The following is a 17,078-nucleotide window of genomic DNA, read 5'->3' as shown; positions in this document are numbered from 1 at the left end:
CATCAATATGTTATTGGTATTGAAAATTAGGATGTGTAGGAATAGGTTTCTGCAAATCAAACATTAAAATTACACTTACTTAAGCCCGTGAATCTTTCTCTCTTTAATCAAATTAATAATTGATTAGATTGATAAAAAAAATTGAGCGACAGACATCTTAAGAAACAAAAATGTATTTTCAATAAAATAATATTATTTTGCAATATATAATTTTTTATTACATGTTATTGAACTAAATATTAGTCTTAAAAATATGAACAAAATCATTAATAAATTAAAGAAGGTCAAATACACTAAAATATACTTATAGTTCAGTCGCGTATTTAAAGAATGTCAAATAAATTTAGGGGTGGTAATAAGAACTTGATAATTAAAACATACCGAGAGTTAATTACACCTGAAATATACATAAAAAATTATATGATCGTTTCTACTGTATTTAATGTATATCTGGATGTGTGGACTTGTAGTTTACGTAAAATTCATTATGAACCTATCTTTTTAATGAAATTTTTTACGTATTACGCTCAACAGCTTATAAAAGTCATTTTTTCAAAATTATTTTCTATCAAGGAGGAGTTGTGGTGTTTCCACTGATCGATCGTAAAGATTGTTCTAGAGTTTTCTGATTAATTTCAAAATTTGATACTGATGGATCTACTAATTTTAAAATTTGGCATTGATTTTGCATTAACAAAATATTTTCAACTAAGTCACAAACATTTTAAGTCCTACATATGTATGTTTAGTGTTATATTTTCCTAAAATACGCTACTGTTTTAGCTTATATTAATAAAATTGATTGTAATTGAAATTATATATTGTTCTAAAAAAGTAAATAATAAAAAATATAAACAAAAAACTAAAATCAATAAAGTTAGCGTAAATGGATGTACCTACAATGTACACAATGTTTTAATTACAAAAAAGTTTATTTTATTTTCTTTAAATTGTTTTATAAAACTCTGTTAAGAAACTAATTAATGAATAGTATTAGTCAATAATTAACAATTTTATTGTTGGATATTAATTTTTGTTCTAAAAACACTACCATTGATTAAGCAATGGTTTTTTTTAAATTTCTGTTTATCAAGAATTTCCTGTATGTTAGATGCGAGTAAATTAAGAGTAAATTAAAGGTTTGTAATTTTTTTCTTTGTTTCTTTCCCTTTTTCGAGTATATCCTCAAATTAGTGAGATATGTCATTAATTTTAGAACCAAGAAAAGTTTGCAAAAATACGTAAAGTTAAAATTAATATGATACTACCACCTCACTCTTAAGATGGGTCTTACGGACCCAAAACCCAATTGACCTATGTTGCTCATTTACGAACTTGACCTCACTTTTTACGTCCTCAGCACGCTGTAAATTTTCAGCTTGATATTTTTTTTCGTTTTTGAGTTATCGTGTTGACAGGCAGACGGACAAACGGGCAGACAATAGAAATTGGACTAATTAGGTGATTTTATAAACACCTATACCAAAATTTTTTTCGTATCATCAATATTTTTAAGCGTTACAAACTTGGGGCTAAACTTAATATTCTATGGACTAAACTTAATATACTTAACTACTCATTCTAATGAAGTATATGTCTTCCCGTACCCTTCACCATTCACAATTCTATTTTGTATCATACAAAGACTTATAAAATAGCGGAAAAGGTTGCGTATACAGGCTTGAATGCTATCTGGTGTTTGAGGACATGTTAATACGATATTATTACACAAAGCAGAGTGGCGCAGTGGAAGCGTGCTGGGCCCATAACCCAGAAGTCCGTAGATCGAAACTACGCTCTGCTAATATAATTATTTTTAAACAAAATTATGGAGGTTTTATGACTGAACACAATCACTAGAAGCCCTGAAACTCGTATTCTCTTTTTTAACATTATCAGTAATGGGAGCCTTTGCCTCTTTCTTATACTCTTTGGCAACGTATTTTATAATTCCTTAAGCTATCAGATAAATAGTACGGTATAAATATATTGTCATCGCTTCTTAATAAGTTGTATGAAACTAATGAAAACAATAAGTTTCATGAAAAAAATTACAGCCTACAACTTGACTTCTTGATGACATCAACTGCAATATATAATTTAATTTAAGTTTTTGGCAAGAAAGCGTGTGTATTTTTCCGAAATAAATTTTTGGTGACTTTTTATTAGCAAAATCAACATTTTGAAGTACTTTTTCAAAAATAGTGGAATACCCAATTTCAGAACCCTAACTAAACTTTTATTGGTGATAATAGATACCCTATTTGTTCACCTGTCGATTATTGAATATTTAATTTAAATATTAAATCGATTTGGTCCACTAATTATCAAAACCAAAAAAATCATGTTCAAATTAAAATTAATAAAACTAAACAAACAAGATGAATTAAACATTTTTGTTTGTTTGTTATTTTTTAAAATATATTTTTTGGATAATATTTAAAAACTAAAAAAAGAAGTAGGATATTGAATTAAACGATGAAACACAACAAACAAACAACACATCCAACGACGGACGGTATATTTTATTTTGAAAGTGGAAGTGGAATTTAAACAACAACAACAAAAAAATAACCAAGAGTTAAAATCCCCAAGAAGTGAGGTAACAACAACACACATATATACCTATATGAATATAATATAAGTGGACCCCCCATCTCATCCGTATATATTTATTAAAATTAAACATTTTCTCAATAAATATAAGAACACTATAAATATAAGCTAATAATTATTATTACTTCATAAAATATTTATTTAACTACAACTTTACACAATATTGTCCATTCTTCTATCCATTTTATTTGGAGTCCATTATTGGTGTTTTTAAGTGTGACGTTTTTATTTTTGTTGTTAAGTGATTATTGAAAAATTAATTTATTGTTTATTTTAATAATAAAAAGCAACAATTTGTTGTCTTATATAATAAGGTATGTATAAATTAATTTTTATGGACATTTAAATGTCTGAAAACAAAGTAAAGAACTAAAGCAGAGACTTAAGAAATTAAAAAAAATTATTTGAGTTTGAGCCTCAAATCTTTTTTTATCTGGGTCGACGTACTATTTGATATTATTCTATAAAGAATTCTTCTATGTAATTATTTCTAATTTTATTGGGAGGTGTATAAGAATAGTTGTATTTTAATTTAAAGAGAGTCGGCTGTTACATTGAAATAAGTACACTTTGTATCCAAGTTTCCAATCTTTTCTTAGTGATTTATTTCTCTTCGGAACTTCAGTTAGTTTAAAAGTTTCAAGTCTCTGTTATAGACATTTTTGCTAAATAATATTTTGGGTGCACAAGTTTAAATCGTTACCTGATAGAAGCTCTTTCAGGTCGTTATCCCCACCATTATTATTTCATTATTAAAATGAAAGTATATTAATGAAAATCAAATGCGTATGTTATAACGGCTTACATTAGGGAACACTGATTGTGCATGTACGACTTGCAGTTTTTCGATTTTTATATAAATTTGTTTAGTAATGGATAGGTTTTATTACTTTTGAAAAGTGTTAAAAGATTTAAGCCTCTTCTGAATGTGTTAAGCTTTATAGTTAAAATAAATAATAGTTTAAAAAAACTAAAAACACGCTTTTGTAACTATCTGAACTATAAAAGCTAGAAAATAATTTCTTAAAAGTCAAAATAATTATTTTATCGTAAAAAAGCGTGGAGTGCTAAATTTCAATGGTTGTTAATATTTTATAGACGATTATTGGTAAAAGTTAAGTCATTATAAAATATCTTAAAAAGCATCCCATGCTTTTTTACGATAAAACGATTTTTTGAATTTAAAGAAATTATTTTCTAGCTTTTAGTTCAGCTAGTTACAAAAGCGCGTTTTTCAGTTTTTTTAAACTGTTATATTTTTGTGTTTTTTAGTTTTTTAGAGTATTATTTATTTAGAAAAAATTTAGAATAAATGTGGTGGGAGCGCAAGTAAATGTATATATTTTCAGATAAGGAAATCGTTAATTCTAAAATCCTGATCAGAATAATCAAATAAACTTATTAAATTTATTGCATTGTCATCGATCCTTGATAGGTATGCCAAATTTTGAGTAAGTCTGGCGTTTTGAAGAGGGTCAAAATCATGCTCAAAGTTTTCGTTACATACTAACATAATAACACTATACGTATGGCACTATAAAAGCGTGTTAAAAAGTTTATGAAACCTCAACATAAATAATTGAAATTTTGTATAGTTACACAAGTAATACTTTTCAAAATTCGTTTTCGATCATACCATTAATTTTTGGGCTTACATTTTCCGTACTTATAAAAAAAATATGTTTTGAAAATTTATGAAGCAGTTTTTCATATTGTACCTAATCATACTTACTCAATTGGTAATAATTGTCGAAGAAGATTCGAATGCTCTTCTGTACATATTTAAAATTGTCAAGTACTATCACTCGAGATATTGTATTCCAGGATCCCTGGCAAATTTTGCCCGACAATGTTTAACAAATCTAGGAAATATTTATTTTATGCAGAATTTTCCCAGGAAGTCGGCAAAAATAGTTTTGCCTTGATCAGATATTGGCTTCGTTTGTTTTTTTAACCATTTATAAAAAAGTGAACATTTTTATTTACTCAAATTAAGCTCAAATTGTTCATTATAAAATAAGCTTAGAAACGAAATTTATTTGTTAATGACAATTAAATTGTAAAAAATGCAAAAAAAAAATTTCTAGGGTCCAAATTTCAAAGAATTGTACAATAAAGTAAACTTTATCAATCACAATGAAACCATGGGAAATGATAGTTCTTTGAATGCTGAACAAAAAGGTCTTGTTGCAAAAGAATTATTAACTTTTTCAAAATTAATTTATTAAATAATTATTAATAAATTTAATTGGTCTCAAAACAAATGACAATATCTTTGTAATTTAAACAAATGAAAATATCTCATTCTTTCTTTACATTGATAGCAAAAAACGGCATTAAAATCTTGTTAAAAAATTGTTGGAAATTACGGGTACATTTGTGATTATTTTTGCTTGAAAATTTTACATTAAATAAATACTTCATTATATTGCCAAAAAAAAACTCAGAAAGAAGTTTCATGCCTGTAATATTGATACTTTTGCGGGGAAAAATCAGACATATCATTAAATATTAATTAATTTGAGTAATCCGATCTCTAAAAGAGGAGATATAAACGAAAATCTGAATAAAAGTGTTTTATGTTTTTTCTAAACTGTTAAAAGAAATGAAGCCAATGTCCGATAGAAGCAAAACTTTCTTTCAAAATAAATTTTTTCAAATTTTTCCAATTTTGTCAGAAAATTCATAGTAGTCGCAGAAACGAAAAACTAAAAACGGTTAAAGTTCGAAAAATTTAAATAGTAAATCGGATTTGAATACGGTTTTTGACATTCGATTCGTAATAGCGTCGGAAAATTTTTTGACCTAAATTGATTTATAAGAAATATGCAATTTGCATAAATAATATAATTCACAAATCGGTTAATAGTGATGAAAATGATTACAAAATAGTTGCATGAGATTTTTGGGTCGCTGAACACGAATTTGGCGTCAGGCAATCGGTATCCTCCTCGTATCCAGAAGGTTTCGGGAATTTCGTTATATAATCTGTCCAAGCTCGTTCTTTTGGTGTTTTGGGATCGCTGAACAAATATTGCGACAGAATCAGGCACCAGGTTCCTCGGAGATCAAAATTATGTTGCAATATTCGTGCTCAAGAATCATAAAAACTCCCGAGTAGCGAGTTTGGACCGCATTCAAATTCGTTTTTGCGACTAAATGTATATGAGCCTTGGATACCAATCTAATGTGGCAATATTCTTCATAAGCTAAAAGTAAAGACGGCTCATTTAATAAGAAATAGTAATCCCGTTTTTATAGCCTTTAATGGTAAGATAAATATATATTTAATTATGGTATTTATCTACAGACATATTAATCCCTATATATTATAGAGGTGAAAGTAAGGATGTTTGTTTGTTTGTTACGCTTTCACCCAAAAACTTATGAATGGATTTGAATGAAATTTAATCATACAGTTCATAATATAGCTCATACATCAGAATGACTCATGAGCTACAATTTATAAAGATATATTTAAAAAAAAATTAAAATAATTAAATTTAATCTGACGTTACCATAAATTACAGATTTCTGTAAAAAAGTTAAATCAATTTATGGCCCTCTTTTTTTATGTACTCAGTAACTCATGACTATTCTTATATTAAAAAAAAATGTAAATATATTTTACCAGTTGTACATATATTTCGCCTGTGTAAAACAAGGAAAACCCTACCGTTATTACGACTGTTATAGAAAGGGGATAAGTGAATGCAAGGAAAGTGAAGGGTATAACGCGGTGGTCTTTACCAATCTTTATTTGTAAACCTAGCGAAGCGGGTGGGTATCAAGCTAGTTGATGATAAAATTATGGGGGCATAAATTAAAAAGTTACTGTTAAATTATGTAATGCTTTGAATGTACATAATACATAATTCATTCCACCAGCATGCTCTCTGGAAGAATTTAAATTAATTGAATATTAAATTGCACAATAAATTTTATAGAGATTATTAGGTGTTATGATTTTTTGTATATCGCATAATATCTGAGAATCAATTTAATTAATCGATGAGTATGTTAATTGAAAGTATTAATAACTGTTTTTATTATCAAATGTCCTGTTTGTTTTGTCGTAACATTTAACTATATTATATGAATTTCAAGGTGAATTTTATAGATAAATATTGAATAAATAAAATAAAATAAAATATATAATTAATAAATAAATAAAGATGCGAAAACTTGATTTTTTAATTATTATCAATATAATATTATTCATTCTTTATTCATTCTTTTCAAGTAAAAAACGTGTCTGATTAGCATATTAATTTACAAATTACGTTATTAGACTGTCAGCGAGTGACATAAAAAAATCAATTTTTTGCAGTCTGCCAATAATAAGGGCCATATATACAGCCACAAGCAAAAGTAAAATGTATAAAATAATATGCATAACGAATTAATACATAGTTCACAATTTACATTTGTTTGTAAAATAAAGAGAACTACTTTTTACAGTCTGCCACTTATTTGAATAAAAGGACTTTTCAATACATTGTTAAATTGGATGACGATTTTCTCGTGTAAAGTTTAGAAATATTGATCCTATTATAGCTAATTAGTTCATTTACTTTTGTCTGTCCGTCTGATGAAATATGAAACTTGTCTGTCGATCTGTGAACACGATAACTCAAAAACGAAAAGAGATCTCAAGCTGAAATTATAGCGTTCACAGGACGTAAAGGCTAAGTTTGAATACGTAAATAAGCAACATATAGGTCAATAATTAGGTCTCATCTTAAAAATATTATCTTAAAAAAGTATCTTCAATATAAGTAACTGTATCTTAAAAAAGATTTTAAAAATTTCCTTGAAAAATAAGCAGCTTTTGTTTGAAAGATTTTTTCGTAAACACCACTGTTTACCTGTGAAGGTGAAAATTAAGTCAAAAATTTGGGCGAATTTCTCCAAAACTATAAAGGATTCAACACATTGTATACAGGGTATTTCAACAATTAAGTATTAAGTCAGTCAATCGGTTTTTTTTTTCACTTTTTTGTTGTCAAACTAATAACTTTTAAGCCTTTCTTTTTCAGTAGAATACTGTGCTTTATGCAATCGCTGAATTTTTTCAGGATTTTGCTATAGATTTAATATACGTGTAGAAAAAACCAATAATAAAGGGTCGTTTTTGCTATAATTAGGTAAAATCTAAGGCAAATCAATTTGTGAATGCAAATTTGTGCAACTGAACTTAACTTTCGTAAAGCGTTTACATGTTAAAGTGTCGATTAACCCGGGTGTCATCGGGTATCCGCCAGCCCAGCATGTTTTCTAAGGAACTATTAAATTAGTTGATGCTTGTAAATAAACTGCCAATTGGTATCCGAACATTCCCTAAGTAACCCGGTATCATAATTAAGTTGTAACTTTTCAACACAAACTTTAGTTGTGACCAAAAAATGTGCCCAATTTCTAGCCCAGCAAGTTGGAAAGTTGGAGCTATTCTCGTTGTAGACTCATGTAAATACTCCCATTTCATGAAAATTCTGTTAGAACATCTTGTACACAAGGCAAATTTTTTAGCTTGTGCAAACGATTTCGTTCATATGCAACGATTTACTTGTGCAAATTAGTTTGCACAAGTCAAACCTAACATAGTGTCGTTTTCAGTTGATTTATTGTTGGAAGTAACAAGTTGGAAAAAATGGTGGAAGCGCTGAGTAGTTATTTAACAAGGAATCAATTTTTTAAAGAAATGAATTTGATCTTTGTTAAAGTGATTGAATAGAATACTTCCTATGCTCTTATTATGACCAAAATGTTTTAATGCATCATTGACTGTACTTAAATAGATAATCTTAAAAAAGACTTGTGAATCTTTAAAAGACTATTTATATTCAAAGGGATTTGATTGCAGCGATGCAATGTTGTATTATATTCCTCTTTTATTGTTATTCTTCATCACTTTTATTACAAAATAATAATTGTATTTATAGACTTGAAATCATCAATTTCAATAGTTATTAATTATAATTTTATAAATTGGAAAGTTTAATCATAAAAGCATATAAATACATATAAATGTATTTTAATGTACTTATTTTAAAATGTTAATAATATACCGTGAGCTCATAATAAATTTTTTTGATTCTTTTTGCCTACAATATCGTGGACTAATAAAGGTAATCGTAAGTTTGGTAACAAAGAGGCATGTGTATTTGGTATACCTCAGACTCACGTCACGAAAATAGTTGATTTCAAGTTAAATTGATTTTCCGAAAATTTAAAAAGAATCATTTTTCTGTGCTATTAGAATAATCATTTTCAGGCAATTTTGCCGTAGCTAACATCGCGCAAGATATTATTCTAATAATTTAAAAAAAATTCCTATTTAGTGGGGCTAGTATTTTAATATTATTAAATTTTATCATAAAAGAATGTAAATTTAATTTGGCAGACAGAAATTCGGCTGCTTTAAAAGAGCGCATCTAACGTGAGTTAACATAACCGGTGTCAGGTGCGAGACGTATTTCATCCCTACCGGAGTTTCATAAGGAAAGAAATAGCTAAGTTTAGCTGTGTTAAAATAAATCGCGAAACTATCTAACTGGGACTCGTGTATCGAATTTATGAAAATCTGGTATGTCTATTTCTGTGTTTCTAATCTTTTGTGGCTGTCGAAGGGATTGAAAATGAATGTAATTTTATCATTTTTAGAAACGACTTTCCAACTTGGTTCGATGGCTGAAATCTTGCCCCGTTTTTATATAAATAACAGACAAAAAAATTCGTCGAAATACGAAAGTAGAAATGGAATTCGAAAAAATCGTTTTCCATAAATTTAACACTCGAGTCACGTTTCAAAGTACATATTTATTTATTACTAAGCTTATCTATAATCAATTATCCAAATACCAGACAAAACGAACCATATATTTCGTTTCAGTATGCGCTCACAATCTATAATGCATAAAACCATTACATATTTAACATGTAAGTAAGTACTTTTAAACTATATTATACTAAAGTTTTAACTATGTGACTTAAGTCATTTGATATGTTATGCATGTCTAGAGATGTCTTTAATAATACTAAAAATTAAATGGTTTATTGTTATAATAAATAATTATTACCTATATAAATACTAATATATATAAATAGGAAATGATTTCAAACTATTTGAACCATAAACCATGCGTTGAAAAAACAAATAAAGTCTTCTATGGATTTTAATAGTTAATTTGAGGAGAAATTTGGTATTGTGGCTGCACTTTGATAATGTTACCACAAAATATGAATTTTGTCTTTGATTTCCCATCCTTAGCAAAAACTACGTCCACCTTTTTTTGCTTCGTAATCCATCGGGGTGCCTTTTAACAACTATTGACTCAGGCGCACATTTAATGATAGTTGTTTTTTTCAAAATATCTACTATAACTATACTGAAGCCAAAAATAACATAAATTAAAAATTAACTGTGCGAACCGAATCCACTGCCTTTGCGTGACGCACTTTGTACAGGACTGACTTAGAGGATATAATTCAATCATGTTTGATATTGTTTCGTTTTCTCCTTATATATTTTTTTATATCTTAAACAACTCTTGTAAAAACGACGTAAGACGTTTGTTACCCCGTGTTTTTTAAAAATGTGTACAAGATCAGGCAAAGTTTTCGAGAGTTTTCCTCCTGTCAATTGGGCTCAAGGGTTGTACAATTTTTTACAACACAAAATTTATCATGAGGTTAAAGTTGAAATTGCCTAGCGAAGTGGGTAGATAACTGCTATTCAATTATAATTAATTGATAACAATGATTATTGATGTTTTTAAAGTCAATAATACTTTATAAATATATGATTATAGTAAATTAAATAAGAAATGTTATAACTCTTAATAGATATTACACAATTTTTGAAATAAACTACACATCTAGGTTTAACTTACAATAACACAATATTATTTTAATATGTTCGTTTATTTTTATATTTCCTCAATCGTTTTTATTCAAGTAAATATAATCATATGATAATTTTTTATATTATTTAATTAATATTAAATTAGCAAGAAATATTACTATTATTATTTATTATAGGTTATTGTTATTTATATATTTGATTTTAAATTACTGACACTTTAACTTGGTGTATAGTTATAAATCAAATTGTTATCTTCTCGTGCTTTTGTGGGTGCATTACATAACAATTATGAAGATATCAAAATTTCCCTTCTCACAGAGTCATTGAAATCTAATCATAATAATAAAAATAAGCCTGTTAAAACCCTACTGGGCAAAGGCTTCCTTCAAATTGTTCCAATTTTTTCTGTATTGAGCCTCTTACCACCACTGACCCCCTATACATTTTACCAATTCGCCTTCTCAATTGGTTTGCGGGCGGCCTTTGGCTCTTTTATAGTTATAAGGGATCCATACTGTGCTACGAACTGTCCATCTATGGTTTTTAACTCTCGCAACTTGGCGAGCCCAACTCCACTTTAAATTCTTTATTTGTACTGATACATCTTTTATCTTTGTTTTTGTCCTTATTGAGCTGCAGAAGATTTTGTGTTTTTTCTTTTTATTTTCAAGATACTGCGATCCATGTTGCGTTGACAGTTTTAATTTATTAGGGTCGATTGCGTTAAGTGTTTGCGTTCGATGTGTTAGAATCGGTAAGAGGCACGAGTACATTTCTTTGCCTTTCAGACTGGGATTAATATTGCTCTTGAATATACTTTTGAGACTCCAGAATCGCTTTCAAGCATTTGTAACCCTATGTTCTACGTCGCTTGCCTGTTCTATAAAGGAAACTGTCCGCCCTAAATATTTAACGGATTGAATGTAGCTTATTTTTCGCCATATATAGTAATATCTATTGTTTCTTCCTCGTTGGACATAATATGGTTTTGTTAGCATTTATAGCTAGCCCTGCTTTGGAGCAATAGTGATTAAGTTGGTCAATAATATTTTTGAGCTGTGTCTTACTAGAAGCCACTAGAACTATATCGTCAAAACGAAGGTTTTATAGTTAAAAGCCGTCAATTTTTATTCAAAAATTGGTTCAATCTAGAAAAAAAAATATATGTTGTAATAATGTGTTAAATAATTTAGGAGACAGAGAATCTCTTTGTCTAACAACTCTGCTAGTCTTATGGACGTAGTATAACTCAATATAACTAGAATGTACACCATAAAACTCGAATGCATTCCAGATGCATTCATGGTACACAGAATTAAACGCCTTCTTAAAATCTATAAAACCAAGCCAAGCTTTTATTATATACTCCTGACACTTTTGAAATCTATCCAAGTTTAATTCCTTGAAATTAGATGAAAATCGTTCTATTATAAGAAATAAATTGAACTTTTTCCAAAAAAAAATGTGACTTATTGTGATATGCTTTACAAATGAAATAAAAGATGCCTCGGAACGGTAGATTAAAAGCTGAAGCAGTAGTGCGGTAGAATTCCTAAAAAGCGTGAAAACAGCCTGCCATCAAGATATGATTGACATCTCAGAACGATGGCTGCTGTTCTGGTATCACAAGCGTTCTGGTACAATCCCGGATTCGAAAATTAAGACATATGAACTAAAGCATATGATATTATTAACTTGGGTTTTCAATTTAAATATACTCTATTTGTAGCATTTTTACTCAAAGATTCATCAAAATCCTACACTCATGAGGTAGTAATACGTTAGGGTCATAATCTATTCTTTTATAATCATTATAAATTTTTAGTACCTAAATAATAATTAACATACAATCTTTTGAGAATGTAATTAAAAAAACTCTTAATTACTTGCAATGTTAATTTACTCTCACATGCGTAGACAAATATTTTCTTATTATTACTTTCATGATAGGAAGTTATTGTATTCAGAAATCGAAAATCGAAGAAAAAACTTTTGGTTAACTGTATCCTTAATACAGCCGTTAGTTTTATAGGGATACCGATATTTATCAATTTAATACCAACAGATGGCGTTAGTGAGCTCCTGTTCCCGAAATGTGAACGAAAACGTAGACGTATGTATCGTCGTCAAAAAACAGTATGCTTATTTTAATGTATAATTTTAATATTATTATTTAAAATGAAATTAATAATATTTTCGGGATATTTAAAATACCCCGAAAAAATAGGAAATCATTTTATTTTGACAGAGGATGCTGCTTTATGAAGAGACTTCGATTTAAGTAAAAATATGTACGGCTAAGCTCGGTTTTTCTTAAGTAGTAATGGGGTGAAATAGCGACCTAGCGACCGTAATTCACAGGCAAGGCTAAGTAATATACAAACGCCATATAAACTTGATCTTCACCGGTACAATACCAGCGCTAAATCATGGAAATATTTATCCCAAAAACAGTAGAATTTTTCGAATGATAATATAATTTACAGGAATCAACTGGCTTGCCTTTAAGAGTCGAACTTTTCACGAGACGGCAACTTTTTTAAAATATAAATCGCGATGGTTTCAAAGTTCAAAGCTAATTGTATCTTTTATTATATCCGATAATATACTTTTATTGGCTTCATCTGTTACTTCATAACTTTAAAACAAACCATAGAACTTACTTTTCACCTACTTCTCACATTGAAAACTTGAAAATTATGTGAATAATTTAATGACAATACAATAACCATGTTATATATGGCATAAGAAAGAGATTCAAATCTTGGCAACGAAATATAAATATACAAATTGGTGGAAGCGATGGAAAAAATATATTTACCTTGTATCTTCCTGTGTAGAAAATGATTTTAGATTATTTTTCATATTTTCCACCAAGTATCCAATCGATCTTCATATACTTCTTTGTTTATTTAATCAGCCAATATGGTAGTCATAAGTAGGCTTAAATTAATGTTTTATTAGATAGTTCATTCATAAATTTCGACAGTATTGTTATAAATTACAACGGATTCTTAATACCCATTTACTTATTCCACCCTATTTAGGACTTTTATCGTAGCCCTATTTAAAGGCAAAGGTTGTCGCATAGCAAAATGATTTTCCCAATAGAAAACGATACATAAAAGAACTTCTATGATTCTATTTCTCAAAAACTACGAATTTCCAATAAAATATGCATCAAATAAAATATGCATCAAACACATTCAACAAAAATCGCTATAGATCAAAGTAATTCTTGAATTAGTGTCCCTTCTTATAATTAAGAAATTCTTCTCTATGCACGAGGTAGATATGCAACTTTTCTGAGGTAAATATTTTGGAAGTTATCAGTTTAAAAATTTATAGTTTAAATGAAGACACATAATTTTCATAGTTTTTTTTATTGAAAAATAAGAAAATATAGTAATAATATTTAATACTATATTTTCTATAATAATTTATTATAGAAAAAAGTGTGAGGTTATAGAAGAGCCTATTTTATTGCACAAGGCTCTAACCATTTTAGTATTTTTTTTAAAATTTTAATTTAAAATTTCGTGATGAGGCCTGCAGGTGAATACAAAATACCTATCAAATTCTAATTAAAAAAACACTTTGTAATTGCACACTGCAACATCTTAAAAATAAATAATAACTATAATTATATTTAATATAATTAATTATAATTATATATAATTTTGGAAAATGAATGACAAGGAATAATTTGTGTTAGATAATATTTGGTTTGTAATTATATTATAAAACAGTTAAAAAACAAAATTGTGCCAAGTTCGGGTGGTAAGAAACCAAGTAACAAGGTTGAATGAATCCATTTCAATGACAAAATAATTTTAGAGATGAATTTTAAAATATGTAATTATATTATTATTATTATTTTAGAAATTACCTGAGGCATCATCTACGCTAATCTGGCACCTATGAATTATAAAAATAAAATTTTAAAAAAAAGTTTTTGTATTTTCCGTAACTTAAACAAAATAGTTTAGATTTTACGGTTTTAAAAAAAGCCTGCCAAAAAATTATTCACGTTATTCACATTCCTTTTTAATTTTTTTTGGAAAATTTTTCTCAGCAATCACATGTATTTTTTAACACAATATTTTTGTTTAAGAACAAAGAACATATATTATAAATAAAATTCGCTACAAGATTTGGAGATTCCAAAAATAATATAATGTTAACAATCTCTATAATATTCATACAGAATTAATTTGAAGCATCGTAAAAATTTGTGTAATATCTGAATACAAAATTGAAGATTTGGCTGACGCACAAAGTCATCTTGCAATTCAAGCATAAATTACTAGATCTTTTTAGATTAAAATTTCGAAAATAAAAAAAAAATTCAAAATAATTACTGTAACAATTTTTACAGGGCTTCAAATACATTAACAAAAATGTTTAACAGCTCTTATAGTATATCCGTGAATTCCAACACACTTAGAACTTTTTAGGAGCTACTACCGCATGAGTTAGAATTTTTCATCACTGTTATTATTATATTGTTTTCTTAAATTTTCCAATTTCTTCGATTTTAAGTATCTGAAATAAAATTAAATTAACATAACATTCATTATACATATAAATTTTAAAAGTGAGTCTACCATCCAACAGCTAATAAGTTAATCCAACAGCTGAATAGTTGCCTGGGTTGCTCATAATGCTCAGTTTAAAGTATTACCAGTATGGTATTTGCATTTCCTATACTAAGGCTATGGTAAAAAAATTTTCAACAGAATTTAACGAGAAATTAAATTTAAGAACTAAATAGGGCTTAGTATTAAATCCCAAGAAAATAAAATTAATATCTACAATAATTTTTTCTTATTTTATTCTAAAAACATTCCGTTGAACTATCCTACTTCTTTTTTTTCAATACTGTCGAGAAAATTTTTTAATATTGCAAAAAAATAGTTAGAGGACAGTAAGTTTTACATGCTTTGAATATTGAAATCGCGAACTTTGCAGCTGATTATCTCGCGATCTAAACGCCCGAAATTCTGCAACTTCGAGATCTCACAGCTAACATTATTTTGAGTCTGTGAATGGGCCAAATCTGTCGACTAGTGCATTCATGGTGGAAATACCGAAGTATTTCATTTAATACTATTTGATTCGGATAGTCTTATTAAGCAATTATGCCGGTGTTGGCAAAAACACTTGATATTATCCCTTGCCTTTCCATTAGGAAATAAGTAATTGATAATTTCATTAAAGCTCGCTTTAATTTGTTTGTGAAAGACAAACGGTCAATATAATAGATTTGAAAAGAAAATTTAATTCGATACCATTTATTAAAGAAAAAATAAATTTTGTAATTAAATTCAAGGTAATTTAGAATTTTTTTTATATTAAATTCACAAAAAAGGTGTGTATATTACTCTCTCATCTTCAATCAGTAGCCAAGTTGATAGTTTCTATGTGCTTGTGTATAACACGGAACTTGAATAAATTTTTATACTGATTTTTTTTTTTTACATTTTTTCTAATAATGGAATATGACTTCATAGACACATCAATGACATTGAACTATTGGAATAAAACGGTTTTAAAAAGAATTCTGAAAGGAAAAAAATCAGTTTTTTTTTTTTGTAGAATATAAATTTAATCTAACTGTTAATTTACTGGAAAATTCAAAAAAAGGTCACGCAAAATTATATACCAAAATATCATTAACTGTAAGGCTTTAAAAAATAGGTAAACCTCATTTAAAGACAAAGACTTTTTTGCACGTTAATGATCATTGCGTTATATGAATAAATTTAGCTACTAACGGTGATTGCGTTGCAATCGGAACAGAATTTCTTAATATACAATTTTATTTCGAGTATCGTGGTATTTATTTTAATAACTATGTTTTAAAGACATTTATAATACAAATATCCACAATACCAAAAATAGAAACAACTTTAATGAAAATAAATTTCTTTCAATACCCCATATAGACACTGTTGAACATAAGTGTCTGTATTATTTTTAATAAATCATAGAAGTTTAAAAAACCAACTCATTTATACTAGTTATACCAATTGCCTTAGTTTTCGAAGTTTTTTCTAAAATTTGTTTTTTCATTTTTTAAGAAACATTTACCAGACTTACAAGTTGAAGCTACATACAAATTTTTATCTCTCTAGCTTTTATAGTTCTGGAGAAAATATATAATTGTGGACTCCTCCTTGTGTAGGTACTGCCTTTTGTATAACGCTATCTAGAATATTCGGTTTTCAGATTTAAACATACTCAAAAGTGAATTTGTTAAATGAAAATTTTTATGCTTAAATTTTTTATAATCACATGTATTTTTTTTTTATATTTTCAATTCATTGTTTACTCCGTTATAACAATGTAAAAAATATAAATACTGCTTAAAAATGCTGTATTTAAGTGTAAAAAAATATTTAAAATACATTATAATTTTGAGATATTTAAACGCAGTTTTTTACGTTCTCTGTTGATGGCGTATAAGTACGTGATCTGTCAATTGGTGACAGTTCAATGTATAATTTACACTTCATAAAAATGAATTTACAACACAGAATTTACAATCGTTATTATTAAGTTTTCTAATAAAAAGCTGTATAATAGTATAATTTAA

The 17,078-nt window shown here is 27.7% G+C and overlaps 1 protein-coding gene across 1 annotated transcript in view; it reads left to right on the top strand.

Annotated features, from left to right (window-relative positions):
* Positions 1-2,745: 2,745 nt before the first annotated feature.
* Positions 2,746-17,078, top strand: part of LOC123291116 — a 40,661-nt gene continuing 26,328 nt past the window's right edge. Inside the window, exon 1 of the mRNA XM_044871577.1 lies at positions 2,746-2,930. The gene's annotated coding sequence lies outside the window, so the exon portion shown is untranslated. The remainder of the gene's footprint in view (positions 2,931-17,078) is intronic.

The sequence above is a fragment of the Chrysoperla carnea genome, chromosome 1 (genome assembly GCF_905475395.1).
Source record: "Chrysoperla carnea chromosome 1, inChrCarn1.1, whole genome shotgun sequence".
Lineage (NCBI taxonomy): Eukaryota > Metazoa > Arthropoda > Insecta > Neuroptera > Chrysopidae > Chrysoperla > Chrysoperla carnea.
Note: the sequence above shows the minus strand (reverse complement) of the source record. Positions and strands in the feature narration are given on the sequence as shown.